General features: G+C 42.5%; 1 pseudogene; it reads right to left on the reverse strand.

Annotated features, from left to right (window-relative positions):
- The window catches only part of LOC125458455 (E3 ubiquitin/ISG15 ligase TRIM25-like), a 55113-nt pseudogene extending 36094 nt beyond the window's left edge, over positions 1 to 19019 (reverse strand).
- Positions 19020 to 20516: the final 1497 nt, after the last annotated feature.

Raw genomic sequence — 20516 nt, forward strand, 5'->3', positions numbered from 1 at the left:
AAGGGCCTGTTTCCACACTGTAGGGAATCTAATCATGGTTTTGAGAGTCTGATGGTACGTTTCCATATCTACCTGCGACTATGAACATTATGTTGTTGACTTCAATTGTTTTATTCTCAAACTGCCAATGGTTTCCTGGAAAACTTTAGGCATACAGTAGAAACGCTAATATGACTATATCTCAATTGGTAGTCCATAACAAGTAGGAAAAGTGTTAACTCATCCAATATAACCCTTGCTATAATTGTCCTTAAAGGAATAGCTTTTGGGAATTAGCTTGCCATATCTGTGACAGTAAGGGTAAACTGATATCCTGCTTTCATTTTTGGTAATGGCCCAACACAATCCACTAACGCTCAACTGAATGGTTATTACAATGACTGGTACTAGTTCAAAACTACTGGTCTGATTACATTTTGAGGTTTGGAGACAGGTTCAATTGAGGCTTCAAGTGGGTATTGCCTGGTGTTCTGGATTGTAATTTTACACACGGATATGGGGAAAATGTAGGAGACTGGCGCTAGAGAATGGAAATGCCACAGGCAAGATAGCTGAATGGTCTCCTGCTGCACTGTAATGATTCTGTGGTTCTGACATGTGCGTCATATTTAAAGAATTACACAACTTCTTCACAATATTGTGTCCATATAAATTGGCTGTTTATTGATGCTGATGTTTTCTGTATTCTTGTATACCCTGCCGGACGCACCACATATGCTACATGCAGCATATCCTAATTTATATCAGGGTGGTCACACTTTCTGATGCACAACTATCCACTCTTTGGTCATAGGTCTGTGAGGATAGCATCGAGCTTGTAGCTGCTCCTGGGACTGCAGCCTTAATTAAAGATTTATCATGATTTAATTATTTCACTAATAAGTTTTTTCTTTATTTTGTTTCAATGACATTCGAAAAGAAACAAAAGAAGTTACATCATTGTTTTCAAACAGACTTTTTAACGAGCTTTTCAGGGGCTACAGTGAACAGCTGCAGATTTTATTTATTCCAAATTTAGAAGCTTAAAGGGAGTGTTTATTTCATTGCAAGCGTTGATTGTGATTTTTTCTCAATTCAGACTTATTTAAATGAGATTTTCAGAGGCCTTCTGTAATTGGCTGAGGTTCTTTTTATTCTAAATTTAGAAGCTGAAAAAACACTATACCTGTTATAAAGCAAGTTTATTTTTATCTAACATTGTTTCCGAAAGCCAAACAGTTTTCTTCAAAAAAGAGTTGTTTTCTCATTTCCGGGCAAACTGGCTGTGGTCGGCTCTGGAGAAGACTTTTCTTGAGTAATTTATTGAAGAGGAGTCATTTTAATTATTTATTCAGCTTATTGGTTAATTTTATTTAAGATTTACAGGTTTGATATATGTACATACATGTTTTAATTTTTTTGTCCTATTTACCATTGTAATGAAAGACAGTTAACTTTACATACGAGGTGTTATTGAAAGTTCTTTTTTTTGGCTTAGTGTTTTTGAGGGTATATAAGGGAAACAGAGTGAGATGTCTAGTAGGTTTAGAAAAGTGAGAATGTAGCAGGATCAGTTAGATAGATGGGTGACTGTCAGGAAGGCTAAGAAGACAGTTCAAAAGTCTCTGGTGGTTATTTTTCCATCAAAAAAAGTTCAGTTTTTGCTACTTATGAAGGGGGAAAATGGAAGTGGCAGTCAGTTATTGGACATGAGGGATGATTCTTATGTCAGGCAGTGTTTGACAAAAATTTAATAGAATTATTGTCATAGGATACTCTCCTGTCAGGGGCATAGACTGGAGATTCTGTGGCAATGATCTGCCTTCTTGGTGCTAGGATTAAGGGCATCTCCATGCATTTCAAGCATATTGTTAGAGGTGAGTTTGAGATGCCCAAAATTATTGTACACATTAGTAGGAATGATGTTTTGAGGGAAAAGATTCAAGTATTACAGTGAGCTTAAGAGGTTAGGTAGTAGATTAAAAAATAGAACCTTAACAGTAGTATAATCTCTGGTTTACACCCAAAGCCAAATTCAAATGAGGGAAGGAACAAAAGGATAATGGAGATAAATCAATGGCTGAAGAGATGGTGTATTGTTCAGGAATTTGGGTTTTTGGACAATTGGAGTCTCTTTTACGACAGAAAAGACCTGTTCAAAAAGGATGGATCTAACCTGACCTGGAAAGGGACCAATATCTTTGCAGGGAAATTTGTTCGTTCCATAAGGGAGACTTTACACTGTTAGAGAGGGGCAGTGGACAAATTCTAAGCAGCAATATAAGTAGAAAGAGTGATGGGGAAGGTTCTGAATGTGAAGAGAGCATATCAATTAGAAAAGAAAGACAAGAGAGAGTCAGAGTATGTAGTAACGCATCAGATTTTACTGTGGAAAAAGAACTAAGGGCTGGAAATGCAGAGAAATAATTTCTGCTGTTTTAAAAACAGTTCATATCACAGAAGAGGAAGTTCAAGTGGTCTTGGAGAATGTAAAGGTGGATAAATCTCTGAGACCTCTGACAACGTTTCGCTAGTAGACTAATTAGAAAAGTTAGGTCACATGAGATTCAGGGTGGACTTGCCAACTGAATACACAACCGGCCTAATGGTAGGAGACAGAGGGTAATGATGGAGGGTTGCTTTTAAACTAGAGGCCTGTTACCAGCAGTGTTCCACAGGGATCGACTCTGGGCCCTCGCTTGTTAGTCATTAATGTTAATAATTGGGACGACAGTATAGAAGGTATGATTGGTAAGTTTACGGATGACACCAAAATTGGTGGCATAGTAAATAGTGATGAAGGTTTTCTGAGATTACAAAGGGATCGTGATTAAATGGGTCAATGCGCTGCAAAAGTGCAGATGGAATTCAATCTGCATTCAATGTAAGGTATCATATTTTGGTGCAACAAACAAGGGTAGGGCTTACACAATTAATGTAGGGCCTCAGGTAGTGTTGTAGAACAGAACAGCCTAGGGGTTCAAGCACATAATTCTTTGAAGTTTGCATCACATATAGACAGGGTAGTTAAAAAAAATTTGGCACATTTGCCTTAATTGCTCAGTCCTTTGAGTATAAGAGTTGGGAAATAATGTTGAGGTTGTACAGGACATTGGTGAGGCATTGGAATATTGTGTCCAATTGTGGTCACCCAGTTATAGGAAGGATATTATTAAGCTGGAGAGGGTTCAGAAGAGATTTACCAGGATGCTGCTGGGTATGAGGTCTTTGTACACATTTGAACAAACAACATAGGAAGAGAAAAAGATGAGGTTCTGAGGAGAGAATGTAGGAAGTTAGGCAGTAATTTAAAAGTAGGTCCTTGAGGGTAGTAATATCTGGATTACTCCTGGTGCCATGAGCTAGTGAGGGTAGGAATAGGGGGATAGAGCAGATGCATGTGTGGCTGAGGAGCTGGTGCAGGGGAGAAGGATTCACATTTTTGAATCTTTCAAATCTCTTTTGGGATAGAAGTGATCTGTTTAAGTAGGATGGATTGCACCTGAATTGGAAGTGGACTAATATACTGGCAGGGAGATTTGCTAGAGCTGCTCAGGAGGATTTAAACTAGTAAGGTGGAGGATGGGGTAGGGGAAGACCCAGGGAGGTATTAAGGAAAGAGATCAGTCTGAGACTGGTGCAGTTGGGAAAAGGAGCAAGTCAAACAGCCGGGACAGGCAGGAACAAAGCAAAGGATAAAATAGGGCTAATGAATTAAACTGTATTTATTTCAACGCAAGAGGCCTAACAGGTAAGGCAGATGAACTCAGGGCATGGTTGGGAATGTGGGACAGAGATGTCATAGCAATTACAGAGACATGGTTCAAAGATGGACAGGATTGGCAGCTTAAATGTTCCAGGGTATAGATGCTATAGGAAGGATAGAAAGGGGGACGAGGGAGAGAGGAAGTGGTGTTTTTGATTAGGGATAACATTACAGCTGTAATTAGGGAGGATATTGTTGAGGATACGTCCAGGAAGTTACTTGGGTGGAGCTGAGAAATAAGAAAGGGATGACCACCCCACTGCAATTGTACAATGGGCCCCACAATAGTCAGCAGGAAATTGAGAAACAAATTTGTAAGGTAAGAATAATAGGGTAGTTATGGTAGAGGATATTAATTTTCCATACATAGACTGGGATTGCCAAAGGTTAAGGGCTTGGATGGAGAGGAATTTGTTAAGCGTATGCAAGAAAATTTTCTGATTCAGTATGTGGATGTACCTACAAGAGAAGCTGCAAAACTTGACCTACTCTTGGGAAATAAGGCAGGGCAGGTGACTGATGTGTCAGTGGGGAAGCACTTCAGGGCCAGTGACTATAATTCTATTAATTTTAGAATAGTGATGGTAAAGGATAAACCAGATCAAAAAGTTAAAGTTCTAAACTGGAGGAAGGCTAACTTTAACAGTACTAGAATTTCAAAAGCTGATTGGGGTTGGTTGTTTGCAGGTAAAGGCATGGCTGAAAAATGGGAAGCCTTCAAAAATGAGATAACCAGAGTCCAGAGACAGTATGTTCCTGTTAGAGCGAAGGGCAAGACTGGTAGGTGTAGGAATGCTGGATGATTAGAGAAATTAAGGTTTTGGTCAAGAATAAGAAGGAAGCATATGTCAGGTATAGACAGCAGGGATTGAGTGAAACCCGAGAAAAATATAAAGGCAGTAGGAGTATACTTAAGAAGGAAATCAGGAGGGCAAAAAAGGGGCATGAGGTAGCTTTGGAAATAGGATTAAGGAAAATCCAAAGGGATTCTGCAAATACAGTAAGGACAAAAGAATAACTAGGGAAAGATTAGGACCTTTTAAAAATAAGCAAGGCTGCCTATGTGTGGAACTGCAGGAGATGGGGAGAGATACTGAATGAGTATTTTGCATCAGTGTTTACTAAAGAGATAGATATGGAAATGTACAGAATGTAGAGAAATAAATAGCAACATCTTGAAAAATGTCCATATTACAGAAGAGGAGGTGCTGGATATCTTAAAATGCAAAAAGGTGGATAAATCCCCAGGATACAAACAGGTGTACTTTAAAGCCCTATGAAAAGTTAGGCTAGTGATTGCTGGGACCATTGCTGAGATAGTAGTATCATCAATAGCCACAAGTGAGGTGCCAGAAGACTGGAGGTCGGCTAATGTGCTGCCATTGTTTAAGAAAGGTGATAAGGAAAACTCAAGGAATTATAGAGTGGTAAGCATGACATTGGTGGTGGGCAAGTTGTGGGAGGTAATCCTGTGGGGCAGGATTTACATGTATTTAGAAAGGCAAGGACTGATTAGGTATAGTCAACGTGGCTTTGAGAGTGGGAAATCGTGTCTCACTAATTTGATTGCATTTTTTGAGGAGGTAATGAAGCAGATTGATGAGGGCAGAGCAATTGACATGATCGACATAGAGTTTAGTAAGGCGTTTGACAAGGTTACACACAACAGACTGGTGAGTAAGGTTAGATCACACAGAATAAAGGAAGAATTAATTACTTGGATACAGAACTGGCACGAAGGTAGAAGACAGAGGGTGGTGGTGGAGAGTTGTTTTTCAGAGTGGAGGGCTGTGACCAGCGGTGTGCCACAAGGATTGGTGCTAGGTTCACTGCTTTTCATCATTTATATAAATTATTTGGATGTGAACATACGAGATATGGTTACTATGTTTGTAGGTGATGCCAAGATTGGAGGTGTAGTGGACAGTTAAAAACATTACCTCAGAGTGCAATGGGATCTTGATCGGCGGGCCGATGGGACGAGGAGTGGCAGGTGCAGTTTGATTTAGATAAATATAAGGTGCTGCACTTTGGAAAGGCAAGTTTGGGCTGAACTTATACACTTAATGGTAAGGAAAAAAACAGAAGTTGCTGGAAAAGCTCAGCACATCTGGCAGCATCTGTGAAGAAAAAGTCAGGGGTAATGTTTTGGGTCTGGTGACCCTTCCTCAAAACTGATGGTGGCTGGGGAAATATTAGTTTATATGCAGAAAATAGGGAGGGGTGTGAGCTGGGGAGTAAACGATAGGATAGGTCCTGAAGAGTGACAGGTGAAGTTAATATCGATGGTCAAGAAGAAAGATTGAAATGGAAATCCCGTCAGAGAGAGGAGTACAATTTCTTCAAAGTGGGCATGCCTAGAAGAGATGTGGCAGTGAGTAAATACTAAATAAAAACCAAAAGAACTACAGATACTGTAAGTCAGGAACAAAAACAGAAGTTGCTGGAAAAGCTCAGCAGATCTGGCAGCATCTGTGAGAAAAAATCATGGTTAACATTGAGTCTGGTGACCCTTCCTTATAACGGATGGTGACTGGGAAAATGTCAGTTCATATGCAGAAAATAGGGAGGGGGCGGGGTAGGAAATAAATCTAAGGGGCAAATGTTTCATGCACAGCGTGGTGCTTGTATGGAACGAGTTGCCAAAAGGAGTGGTGAAAGCTAGTACAATTAGAACATTTAAAAGGTATCTGGGTGGGTACATGAATAGGAAGGTATTAGAGGGGTATGGGCTAAATGCTGGAAAATGTGACTAGATTTATTTCGACTATTTAGTCAGCATGGACAAGTTGGACCAAAATGCTATACAGTTCAATGACTCCATGAAACTGTGGAAGATTTGAGTTATAAAGAAAGGCTGGATAGGCTGGTATATTTTGCCTGGAATATAGGAGGTTGAGAGGCAACCTTGTAGAAGTCTAGAAGATAATGACGGGTATAGATAGAGTTAATAGTAGTTGTCTTTCTCCTAGGGTTGGGGATTTCAAAACAAGGGAGTTCATTTTTAAGGTGAGAAGAGAGAGATTTAAAAAAGACATGAGGGGCAAATATTTCACATGGAGGGTGGTTCATGTATGGAATGAACCTCCTGAGGAAGTGGTGGAGGCAGGTACGATTACAGCATTTAAAAAACATTTGGATAAGTACACGAATAGGAAACGTTTAGAGGGATATGGCCCAGAAGCAGGCAATTGGGACCAGTTTAGTATGGGATTATGGTCGGCTTGGACTGGTTAGACCGAAGAGTCTGTATCGTTGCTCTATGACTGTATGACCTCTTTGACGTCTCCACTTCCTCATCAGAACTCCACTTCTGACAAAGTAAGGTTCTGGAACCCCGTCAGCCACAGCCTCAGGAAGACATTCTTTTGAATTGCCCTCATCCTTAAATAGACTTTCAGCTACCCTAAGATCTATTTGTGATATTACTGTGATCTCTGATGGTGGGCTTTGTTAGTTATTGCTGTAATTACCACACATGACGGAAAAATACCTAGAACTGTTACATTTCTTTAGCCTCAACTGAACTTTTCATAGAAATGGGCACACCTATGGCTTTCAGTCCTGTCACATCATTCCCCAGAAATAAATCAATTCCAGCCACTGGTAATTTTTTTAACTATACCAGCTACCAACTCAGATAACAAATCACACTCCAACTGGATTTTGTACAATGGACCATGAAATATATCCTCCACACATTCTGTTACCAATATTTTGACTTTGAAATTTCTGGAAGGAAAACTAAATCCTTCTCCTACCTCAGAGTTTGAATAGCCCCTCTATCTATTAGCATTGTTTTGGGGTTGGAATTTGCCTTTGAAAAGAAAAGGATTCTCTTCCCATGAGATACAAACCCTTCTTATCTGTCATCTATCCACCCATGGCAGTGTCTAAATCTGGTTTATGAGTTGTAGTCAAAGCTCAATTTTATCCATGAACTTTGCCTTCTGGTTTCCTTTCCAGACTCGTTCTTACAAACTCCATTAAGTTTCATGACTATCCCTTTCAACTTCTAGCATCCCGAACAAATGTGTCCCGCTTTGCTACAATGGAAACACCTTGGCTTCCAAATATCACCTCCACCCTCAGTACTTTCCTTCCTGGCCTTTGGGTAATCTGACTGTCCGTGCCTTACCCCCACTACAGGCCTTCATTTCACTCGCCCCATTTCTATCCCTTTCAAATTTATGATGGTGACAGATAAAAAGGTTTAGAATTATCTCAAATAATTGTCAGCCATTATTGCTGCCCATCTCGTAGTTGTAACCCTTTAGTCCTCAACGTGTGTTCTTATATTGGACAGTACTGAGTTTTAAACTTCCTCTCTGAGAATAACCTTTTCAGACATGGTTTCACCTTCTAACGTTCATATCCACCTGTCAAAATTACTCTCCTTAATCTTTCAAGTTCAGTGTTGGTTTGACCAGGCTGCTTCCTTAAATTCTGGAACATTTCCCTGTTTGCCTCAGGTACTAACTTGTATGCAACCATTGTAATCCTTTTTATAGTGTCATAATCCTAAGTGAAGCATAGATTTCCTTTGCTTTACCTGTCAATTTACTCTACATAAGCGATGTTCAGTCCCCTTTTGCCCAACTCCTTTGCCAAGCCATTTCTTCAAATGGCTTGAAGAATGTTTCTAAGGTATTTTCCTGAAATTTTGCAAGGGCCTGTGCAAACTTAAACATTTCATTCCTGGATTTCAAATTATGACTCAGACTCTCCTCAGCATTTCCAGGGCTGCATAAGCATCAGATATCTCCTGTTTCAACTGCATCATTTAAAGATTATATTTTCTCACATCTTTAATGCAAACTGAATATTACAAGATTCTGATATTTCACCACTGGAAATGCTTGACTTCTTTAATATTTACTGTCAACCCAAGTGCTGCACTAATATCTCAATTATCTCTGTCTCTTTAGCTCTACTGGGCCAATAAACATGCTCTTTGAAATGTGCATTCAGAATGCTAAAAGTTGGAAGGGATGCCCACGAGGTTAGTGGAGTTTGTAAGAATGAGTCCAAAAAGTAAACTAGGAGGAAAGGGCCAGGGATCAGATTTGGCTTAAACTGCAACTAAGAGACCAGAGTTAGACACTGCTGGGAATGCAGAAGAATATTGTGTTGATAAGTGTCACAAAGGCTCTATATCTAAAGAAGAAATAACCCCTTTTTCTTCAAATGAAAAATCCAAGCTCATGATAATACTAAGAGAAACTGGAGCTATTCGCTGGTTTGAGAAGTATTTAGTTTTCCCTCCGGTGAATTGTGAGTAAACAGAATAGATGGAGAATATATCCAGGGTTCCATTGTACAAAGTCTGATTGGAGTTTAATTTGTTGTATGGCCCAGTGGTAGTTCACAGAATCCCTACAGTGTGGAAACAGCCCCGTTGGCCCAACAAGTCCAAACTGCTGCTCAGAGCATGTCATCCAGACCCATCCCCATACAACCCACCTAATCTACTTGTCCCTGAACACTATGGACAATTTAGCATAGCCATCCACCTAGACTGCACATCATTGGACTGTGGGAGGAAAGCAGAACACCTGGAGAAAACCCACGCAGACACAGGGAGAATGTACAAGCTCCACACAGACAGTCACCTGAGGGTGGAATTGAACCCTGGTCCCTGGCACTATGAAGCAACAGTGGGGCGGCATTGTAGCTCGGGGGTTAGCACTGCATCCTGACAGTGCCAGAGACCCGGGTTCGATTCCATCCTCGGGTAACTGCCTGCATGGGTTTCCTCCCACAGCCCAAAGATGTGCGGGCTAGGTGGATCAGCCATGCTAAATTGCCCGCAGTGTTCAGGGGTGTGTGGGTTAGAGGGGAATGGGTCTGGGTGGGATGTTTCAAGTAGCGGTGTGGACTTGTTGGGCCGAAGGGCCTGTTTCCACACTGTAGGGAATCTAATCTAATCTAACCACTGAGCCACCGTGCCATCCCAATCCAGTTGGCGCAATTAAGAAATTACCTGTCACTGAAGTTAACTTATTTCTGGGAAATAATGTGGCAGAACTGAAAGTGAAGGCTGATACTGACAACTCTTCCACTAGCAGGAAATATATTGTCATTTCCAATGCCATGGTTTAAATCAGCACATAACCTGATGTCTTCCCTGTATTATTTACCAACACGCACAAATCCTCGTTGCTTTTATTTCTAAATTAACCCAATGTAATCCAATCCAACTACAGACCATCAGTCCAAACTTGGTCTCCAGCATGCTATTCTGTGTGTCATAACAATGTCCCACAATTCCCAAGGTCATCACAAAAGTTAAAGATTTTTGAAGTGTGCAAAGTTCCCAACTTACCTTACTTTCAAATTTAGTTTGATGGAAAGTATTGGCCTGGATTTCTGTACTGAACAAGAATGACTAAATATTACAAAGTGTGTGCACTTTAGCTACAGGTAACAGTTACAATCTGTCAACTTGTTTTCAATGGCAACAGTGCGATCCAGAGTGTCGACAGGAAGGTAAGGTTGTTTTCTTTCCCTGTATAAAAACTAACCTCGTGCAGCAGCAGCAGCCTTGTTTTCAGCGGCGGGAGTGTGTGGAGAGAACACGAGCCAGGAAGGAACTGATATATTCAGGGATTGGCTAAACTCGAAACACGACGTGTATAGTGCCTCCCACCCATCCTCCTGCTCTAATCAAAAAAAAGACTGTGTGGAGGGTCAGTAAGGTAATGCTTTTTTTATTATTCTGAAAATCTAGAGTGGAGGGAATGGAAGCTAGGGCAGTTGCATGCTCCTCTTGCAAGATGTGGGAGGTCAGGGTCACTGCTGCTGTGCCCTCTGACTTCACCTGTGAGAAGTGCACCCAACTCCAGCTCCTCATAAACCACGTTAGAGAACTGGAGCTGGAGCTTGATAAACACCGGATCATTCGGGATGCTGAGGGGGTAATAGAGAGGGGTTATAAGGAGGTGGTCACACCCAAGGTACAGGAAAAAGGTAGCTGGGTGACTGTCAGGAAGAGGAAAGAGAATAGGCAGACAGTGCAGGGATCCCCTGTAGCTATTCCCCTCAATAATAAGTATACCGTTTTGGATACTGTTGGGGGGTACGACCTACCAGGGGAAGGCAATAGCGGACAGTTCTCTGGCACTGAGCCGGGCCCTGAGGAACAGAAGGGAAGGTGGGAGAATTGGACAGCAATTGTAGTGGGGGATTCAATAGTAAGAAGCACAGACAGGCGATTCTGTGGATGCGACCGAGATGAACGGATGGTACGTTGTCTCCTGGGTGCCAGGGTCCGTGATGTCTCGGATTGTGTCTTCAAGATCCTTAAGGGGGAGGGTGAGCAACCAGCAGTCATGGTACACATCGGTACCAATGACTTAGGTAGAAAAAGGACAGAGAATGTGAAAAATGAGTATGGGGGCATAGGTTGGAAGCTGAAGTCCAGGACAAATAGGGTAGTTATCTCTGGATTACTAACAGTGCCACGTGATAACGAGGTAAGAAATAGGGAGGGAGTACAGCTAAACATGTGGCTACAGGGCTGGTGTAGGAGGGGGGGGCTTCCATATGTGGATAATTGGAGCACATTCTTGGGAAGGTGGGACCTGGAAAGGAAGGACTGGTTGCACCTGAACCGGAAGGGACAAATATCCTGGGAGGGAGGTTTGCTTGAGCTATACGGGATGGTTTAAAGTAGATTGGCAGGGGGTGGGGAACTAGTTTTGTAATTCAGAGGATGAGGTATTCAGTCTTCCAACAGACGCAACAGGGGTTGAGGTTGTTAATAAAGAAATGCGGTCGATGAAGCTTAATTGTGGACACAGAGATGGTTTGAGATGTGTACACTACGATGCTAGAAGTATCAGAAATAATGCGGATGAACTTAGAGCATGGGTCAGTACTTGGAATTTGATGCTCTGGCCATTACAGAAACTTGGATAGCTCAGGGACAGGAATGGTGTTGGAAGTTCTGGGATTTAGATGCTTTAAAAGAAATAGGGAGGGTGGAAAAAGAGGCAGGGAAGTGGCATTGCTAGTCAGGGCTAGTATAGCAGCTACTAAAAGGCAGTTCGAGAATGATATGTCTACAGAGTCAGTTTGGGTTGAGGTCAGGAATAAGAAAGGAGTAGTCACTTTATTGGGTTTTTTTTTTAAACAGACCCCTAATTTTTGCAGAGAAATGGAGGAGTGGATTGGGAGGCAGATACTGGAAAGGTGCAGAAATCACAGGGTTGTAGTCATGGGTGACTTCAATTTTCCAAATATTGATTGGAAAATTTTAAGTTGTAATAGTTTAGATGGAGCGGGTTTTGTCCAGTGCATTCAGAAAGGATTCCTGTCACAGTATGGAGATAGACCAACACATGGAAAGGCCATTTTGGATTTGGTGCTTGGCAATGAACCAGGCCAAGTGTTAGACCTGTTGGTAGGAGAGCATTTTGACGGTAGTGATCATAACTCTGTTACTTTTACAATAGTCATGGAAAAGTATAGGTATATACAGCAGTGTAAGGGTAATAATTGGGGGAAGGGTAATTACAATTCAGTTAAGCAAGAACTGGGTAACATAACATGGGAACAGATGCTGTCAGGGAAGAGCACAATTGAAATGTGGAGATTGTTTCAGGAATGCATACTGCATGCGCTCAATATGTTTATCCCAAGCAGGTAGGGAAGATGCAGTCGAGTGAGGGAGCCTTGGTTCTAATGAGCGGTCGAATGCTGGTTAAGAGGAAGAAGGATGCTTGTGTAAAGATTTAGGAAACAAGGAATGGAATGGCTCCGGAGGGATACGAGCTTTCCAAGAAGGAGCTGAATAAAGGGCTTAGGAGAGGGGGCATGAGCAAATCTTGGCAGATAGAATCAAAGAAAACTCCAAGGCATTTTACATGTACGTGAGGAATAAGAAAATGGCCATAGAAAGTGTAGGACCGATTAAGGATTGTAAAGGGAATTTGTGCACGGAGCCAAAAGGGATAGGAGAGGTCCTCAATGAATACTTTTCTTCAGTATTCACAACTGAGAGGGACCTAGTTGGAGAGGACAGTATGAAACAGGCTGGTAGGCTCGAGGAGGTCGCTGTTATGAAAGAAGATGTGCTTGGAATTTTGAGGAAGTTGAAGATAGGTAAGTCCCCCGGGCCTGATGGGATATATCCAAGGATTCCATGGAAAGTGAGGGAAGAGATCGCAGGGCCTTTGGTGATGATCTTTTCATCCTCACTGTCCACGGGTATAATGCCGGAAGATTGGAGAGAGGCAAACGTCATTCCCTTGTTCAAAAAAGGGAATAAGGACAACCCCAGAAATTACAGGCCAGCTAGTCTTATGTCACTGGTGGGCAGATTATTGGAAAGGGCTCTGAGAGATAGGATTAATGATCATTTGGAAAGGCACAGTTTGATTTGTGATAGAATGGATTTGTGAAGGGTAGATCATGCCTCACAAATCTTATTGAATTCTTCTAAGAGGTGACCAAACATGTGGATGAAGGTAGAGCAGTGGATGTGGTATACATGGATTTAAGTAAGGCGCTTGAAAACGTTCCCCATGGTAGGCTCATGCAGAAGGTAAGGTGGCATGGGAGAGGGGAAAATGTGGCAGATTGGATTCAGAATTGGCTAACCCTTAGAAGACAAATGGTGGTAGTGGATGGAAAATATTCAACATGGTGCTCAGTTATGAGTGGTATACCACAAGGATCTGTTCTGGGTCCTGTTCTATTTGTGATTTTTGTAAATAATTTGTATGAAGGAGCAGAAAGGTGGATTAGTACGTTCGCAGATGATACAAAGGTGAGTTGCATTGTGAACAGCCCAGAGGGCTGTTCTAAGTTACAAAGGGACATTGATAGGATGCAGACCTGGGCTGAGAAGTGGCAGATGGAGTTTAACCCTGAAAAGCGTGAGGTGATTTATTTTGGAAGAAAAGACTTGAAAGCAGAATTCAGGGTTAATGGAAAGATTCTTGGCAGTCTGGAGAAGCAGAGGGATCTTGGGGTTCATGTGCACAGCTCTCTGAAAGCTGCCACCAGGTGGATAGAGTTGTTAAGAAGGCATATGGTATGTTAACTTTCATTAATAGAAGGATTGAATTCAAGAGCTGTGAAGTTGGGCTCCAGCTATACGAAAGCCTAGTTTGGCCACATCTGGAGTATTGTGTCTAGTTCTGGTCACCTCATTACAGGAAAGATGTGGAACCATTGGGAAAGGTGCAGAGGAGATTTACCAGGATGTTGCCTGGAATGGAGGGAAGGTCTTATGAGGAAAGGTTAAGATAGCTCAGGCTTTTCTCTTTAGAATGACGAAGGATGAGAGGTGACTTGATAGAGGTGTACAAAATCACAGGTATAGATAGAGTTGCCAGCCAGAGGCTTTTTCTTCGGGTAGAGGTAGCTCTTAAGAGAGGGCATAGTTTTAAAGTGAGTGGAGGTAGATATAGGGGAGTCGTCAGAGGTAGATTCTGTACTCAGACAGAGGTCCAGGCATGGAATGCATTGCTGGAGAGGGTAGTGGAGTAGGCCTCATTAGGGGCATTTATGCAGCTGTTAGACAGGCATATGGATGATGGTATAGGGTAGCGGTGGAGGTTGGATACACCTTAGGATTAGGGTAAAAAGTTTGCCACAACATCGTGGGCCAAAGGACCTGTACTGTTCCATTAAAGCTCAAAACCTCTTGTAAACACCCCTTTATACACACACACACACACACACACACACACACACACACACACACACACACACACACACACACACACACACACACACACACACACGGTTAAAAAGGCTAGAACAAAAGAGAAAGAACAAAGAACAGTACACCACGCAGGAACAGGTCCTTTGGCTCTCCAAGCCCAGCAGACACATTTCACTGTTCCATTTCAAAACTTGTCTTCACTTACAGGAGCCAAATCCCTCTATTAAAAAGATTATCAACAAACTGGAAAGACAATTAACAACTTGCACAAGAATGACGGAGAAACTCAATGGGTGGACAGTGATCTGTGAAGAAAGAAATAGAGTTAACATTTTGAATTGGTATGATTTCAGCTCTGTGTTTATTTCAGATTTCCAGCATCTGCAGTAATTTATTTTTATTTAGGTCAGTTTGATAATCTTTGTTCCTAACTGGCTGAGTTGATGTTTATAGTACTTCTGCTTGAAGGCACATCACTTCAGCCTTCCTCTGGATGCTTCCCCTTGTCGAGAGACACACAGTGGCCAGTTCACTCCTAAAAAGTATCTGACTTAGCAGTCAAAAATCACAGGTTACAACAACTGTTGTGGGAAAGATAATTTGTTTTTCCTTCAGTATTACACAGAATTTTTTTCATTATGGAATCCCTACAGCGTGAAAACAGGCCCTTTGACCCAGCCAGTCCACACTGACCCTCAGAGCATCCCACCTAGACCAATCCCTCAATGACCCATCTAACCTACACATTCATTAACACTACAGGCAATTTAGCATGGCCAATCCATCTAGCCTGTACAGCTTAGAACTGTGGGAGAACACTCACGGCAAGGGGAGAATGTGCAAACTTCACACAGACAGTCACCTGAGGTTTAAATCAAACCCAGGTGGCCTGACACTGTCTGTGTGGAGTTTGCACATTCTCCCCACGTCTGTGCAGGTTTCCTCCGGGTGCTCCGGTTTCCTCCCACAGTCCAAAGATGTGCAGGTTAGGTGGATTAGCCATGTTAAATTGCCCATAGTGTACAGGGATGCCAAGATTAAAGGCAGATGGGTTTGAGCGGGATACTCTTGGACTTGTTGGGCCAAAGAGCCTGTTTTCCACACTGTAGGGATTCTATTCTATGAATATCTCATCTTCAGACAAAGCACTTTGCAACCTTCTGGACTTAATATTGAGTTCAACACCTGCAGATTGTGAACTCACTCCCATTTCTTCCCTTTCTTTTAACTTTACTTATATTCTCTGTCACTATGTCCTCAAAACCCCCACCCCAGTAGCATCATCTGATCTTTCCAGTTTGGCAGTTAGACACACCACTGTTCTGCCATGCTCACATTCTGATCACTTAATCTGCACTATCAACACCCTTCTCCCCCCAGCAGTCCAAAACCCTCATTATTGCATAAATGCTGAACCCTCTGCACTTCACATCAGCTTTGGTGAAGAGTCATCTCGGCTCAAAACATTAGCTTGCTGTGTTTCCACTGATGCTATGATTTCTAGCCTTTTTGGTTTTCAGTTTAACTTGGACTGGCTCTAATTTTGATGTTGCTAATCAATTTAACTGTTCCAAATTAGTTGTAGTATGAACTCTCCTGAAAACCCACCTGAATGGTCGATGAGTTATCTTACTCAATTCAGGTCAGTAGGACTCTTTTGCTGTCTCAAGTCTGCATACTGACAACAACCACAATGGCTTGCTGTCCCAAAATCTGCAGAACATTTTAACTATTTAGCCAAGATTTTGCTTTATTTTGGAGTTTTGCTGCAGACTGATCTTGAGTTCCTCCAATCAGGATTTGTCTTGAGTCAGGCTATGCAACTGCCTACACTCACGTGGCACTTTGGAGAGGGTGGAGAGGAGGTTCACCAGGATGTTGCTTATTATGAAGGGTGCTAGCTATGGAGAGAGGTCGAGTAGATTAGGATTATTTACATTAGAAAGATGGAGGTTGAGGGGGAACCTGATTGAGGTCTACGAAATCATGAGAGGTATAGACAGGGTGGATAGCAAGAAGCTTTTTCCCCAGAGTGGGGGACTCAATTACTAGAGGTCACGATTTTGAGGTGAGAGGGGAAAAATTTAAGGGACATATGCGTGGAAAGTTCTTTATGCAGAGGGTGGTGGGTGCCTGGAACGCGTTGCCACCAGAGGTGGTAGAGGCGGGCATGATAGCATCATTTGTGAGGAATAAATTTGCCACCCAGCCCCTTCCTCTCTTCCCGTTGGTGTCCGTCACTCCCCCTGCAAAAATGTTTCTCTCCGTGTTGCTGGGTATACGCCCGATACAACATGTGCTGCTTTGCAGCCCTAAGCCATGGGGTGCTAACTCCCACAGAGGCCTACACACTGAATTACTGAGATCTACAATATCCACCCCAAAGAGGCTGAGTACTGGTATGGGCAATCATCCTTGGTTGCTCTCACACCTTCCCAGTGCCCACCTTGTATTATTTAAGATGTACCTAGACAGATACATGAATGGGCACAGAGCAGGGGAATACAGATCCTTGGAAAATAGGTGACAGGTTTAGATAGAGGATCTGGATTGGTGCAGGCTTGGGGGGTGGGGGGCGGCTAGAGGGCCTGTTCCTGAGCTGTAATTTTTTTTGTTCTTTGTGCTCCCTAAGCTCAGTTAGCCTGGCGAGGGTGCCCAATTACATCAGCATGTCCTGTAGCTCACATGTTCCACTTGCTTCATTTTCTAACAACAAAGCCGGTTGGACTTCAACTAGCAGGCATTTTTGAATGATTACGTCATTAATCCCATATACCAGATAGCCTCTAAGCATCTCATTAAGGGTTAAACCAAAGTCACAGGCTTTTGCCAATCATTGCAATTTAGTCAAAAATCCTGACACAGATTGCCCTAGTTCTCAAATTGCTGTATATAAGCAATAACATCTGATATTTAAAGGAGGCCGGGCTCGTAATATTCCTTAACTGTGTCCATTAATTCTTGCAAGTTTTTATATCTGTTGCCTCAGGTCAAGTTAGGCTCCTGATGACAGAAGATGCTGCAGATCTACCAACTGTCAGAATTATTCATAGTTTTTAATCTGCCATAATCGGCCTAGTCCTCAACAGCAGGGTCAAACGAGTTGAACTTCCCAAAGGCATTATGTAAGAAATGCTTACACCAATTCAAAGATGCCTACTGCGAACAAATTTCTTTAGGATCATGCCTTACTCCCATCACCACTAAAATGATGCCACAGAGGCCTTTATCTCATCACCATATCTCACTTTATTTACTGATGAACAGTATGTAACTTTCATACTCCCTCATTCAACATCAAGTATCAGAGTATTAGTATCTCTGACACTCACCCTTTTTATATATCAGCCAGGGCTCTTTGATTAGATCAGACTATCAGCCCCAATCAGCCCCGTCATATTCTATGATGTCCAGCTGGCTGACCTCATTACAATCACTCCACAGGAGTACCAGCATTTTTTTCAATCACACATTATGGGCTGTACTTTCGCATGGATCTAACTCCCCCATTTCTAGGAATCAGCTGAAGGGAAAGACAGACATTCAAACACACCAGCATTTGTCAATTTCCTCTTTTTGTGAGGAACAAATTTGCCACCCAGCCCCTTCCTCTCTTCCCATTGGTGTCCCTCACTCCCCCGCAATAATGTTTCTCTCTGTGTTGCTGGGTATACACCCGATACAACATGTGCTGCTTTGCAGCCCTGAGCCATGGGGTGCTAACTCCCACAGAGGCCCACGCATTGAATTACTGAGATCTACAATATCCACCCCAAAGAGGCTGAGTACTGGTATAGGGCAATCATCCTCGGTTGCTCTCACACCTTCCCAATGCCCACCTTGTTCTCTCAGACTGTTAGAAAAAGGGGAGGGGGAAAATTTGACTGTCAAAAAGTAAATCACCATTAACCAAGAGCCAGGATAGTAAGCAAGCACTGGAGTAAGTCAGTACTGTCTGCAATGAGTCCCCGTTAATGTTGATCATTAATGAGAAAACGCTCCCTCACTCTATTTCATATCAGCAAAATTGTCACTCACCTTAATTGCAGCTTGTGCCTGATCCAGGCTCAGTAATGTGTGGGATTTATGTCTCCCTGCTGCAATACAGGAACCACACACACACTCCACATCATCATCACAGTAAAACTCGAGAATTTTTTTATGATCAAAACACTGTCTTCCTTTAAGATTTCTGAGACGTCTAATGAGTGTGTGATCTTTATAGGAATCTTTCAGTAAATGTGGTTTTAAATGTCGAGAGCAAAAATATGTTTCACATTTCAGACACGTATTCACAGCTGGAGTTGGATTCTCAATGCAGTATTCACACAACACGCAAGGTAATTCAGTCGGAGACTGTGAGCAGTTGCAGTTTTCCAGTATATTACACAGAGTGATGTTTGTCTCCAGACTGGGACCGCAGTTGAATTTCCGACGACACTGAGGACATTCAAACATTCCTAAGCTTGGTGTTTGGGCCCAAGTTCCCTCAATACATTTCAAACAGAAACTGTGTAGACAAGGCAATGTCACTGGATCCTGGTACACCTGGTGTCTCACAAAACAGGTTAATTCATCTTTTAAATCTCCAGTCTGCATCTTTCCAAATTATGAAATAGTGTTCATTTAGCACTGGAGAATCTGAGAAACCCAGCAGGAAGTGAAATTCTTGCAAAAAGACGCTGGGTGGAGGGAGGGATAAAGTTTCACTTTCATGATTCATTCTGGCTCAAGATTAACTCTTTCATGTCCACAGCAACAGTTCAGAACCAAAGTTAGAAGGGTGAGATTGCAGTTTCAATTAGGAATGCAGGAGTGCATGCCAGGAGCAACATCAGGCATGTATAAATGAGGTGGTGTCCTGGTGAAGCCACAACAGAGGACTCCAGGGTGTCGCTGATTTATGAACTTCAAACTCACAAATATAATCTCATACACGGTGTAGTTTTAAAAATCTGACATACAAACATTTCCTGTACATATAAAGAGATCCTTTATATGGCCTACATTGTGTTCTGACTTGGATGGTATAAGTCAACTTGTGATCGGTCTCAAGAATGGAACCTGTTTACAGCCTAGCGATTGCCTGTACTTGCAAACTGAACAGCAGAAACAGCGTGTAAAGTGATCCAACAACTAGTCAAGCAGAATTAGGCTCTTCTGTCCTGTCACAGGACTGACTGTCCTAAGTAGTGGTAGATGATCAAACAGCAAACTTTTATTTTTATTTCATTTCATTGGCATTCTCTCACAGACGAGGATGGCCCTCTTCCACTCTCAGAGTTATTGTAGGTGGTTGTACAGAACAATGCGGCTACTACATGCCCTCTTACACTTGGGAGCAGTTTGTGGTCACAGGAAGAGGTGGGTGTGATGTTGGTGTGACAGCACAGTCCTTTCACTGTTTTCCAGTTTTTCTCAACAGCAAATCTTGAGGTATTCAACATCTTCCTGGATGCTCCTCCTCCACTTTGGACAATCTTGGGCCAGTGATTCCCAGGTGGCTGTAAAGAATGCCGCACTTTGCCAGTGAGGCTGTGAGGCTATCACTGAAGTTCTTCCTCAGTCACCCTAGTGCTCACTTGCTATTTTGAAGCTGGGAGTAGAGCAACTGCTTGAGGAGTCTCACATCAGGCATGAGGACGATATACATGGCTCATCTTAGCCCATCAAAGGCGGTCAGTGCCTCAATGCTAGAGATGTTGGCCTAGTTGAGGACCCTGGTGTTGGTGCGTCTTTCTTCTCAGCAAATTCACAGGATCTTGCATAAGCTGCATTGGTGGTACTGCTCCAGGGCCTTGAGGTGTCTGCTTTAGACAGTTCACATCTCAGTGCTGTATGGAGTGTGAGAATCACCACAGCTCTGTAAGCCATGATCTTTGTGTTGGATCGGAAGTTGTTGTCCTCAAACACCTTTTTCCTTAGGCAGCTGAAGGCTGAGTTTACACATTGGAGACAATGTGGGATCTCTTCATTAATGGCTGCTTTGGCTAACAGGACACTTCCAAGGTATTGGATGGTCGATGTTGTCTAAGGCCTCCCCGTGGACCTTGATGATTAGGGGTTTGCTCTACAATGTCAGACCAGGTTGGTGGA

Source organism: Stegostoma tigrinum, chromosome 13, assembly GCF_030684315.1.
Source record: "Stegostoma tigrinum isolate sSteTig4 chromosome 13, sSteTig4.hap1, whole genome shotgun sequence".
NCBI lineage: Eukaryota > Metazoa > Chordata > Chondrichthyes > Orectolobiformes > Stegostomatidae > Stegostoma > Stegostoma tigrinum.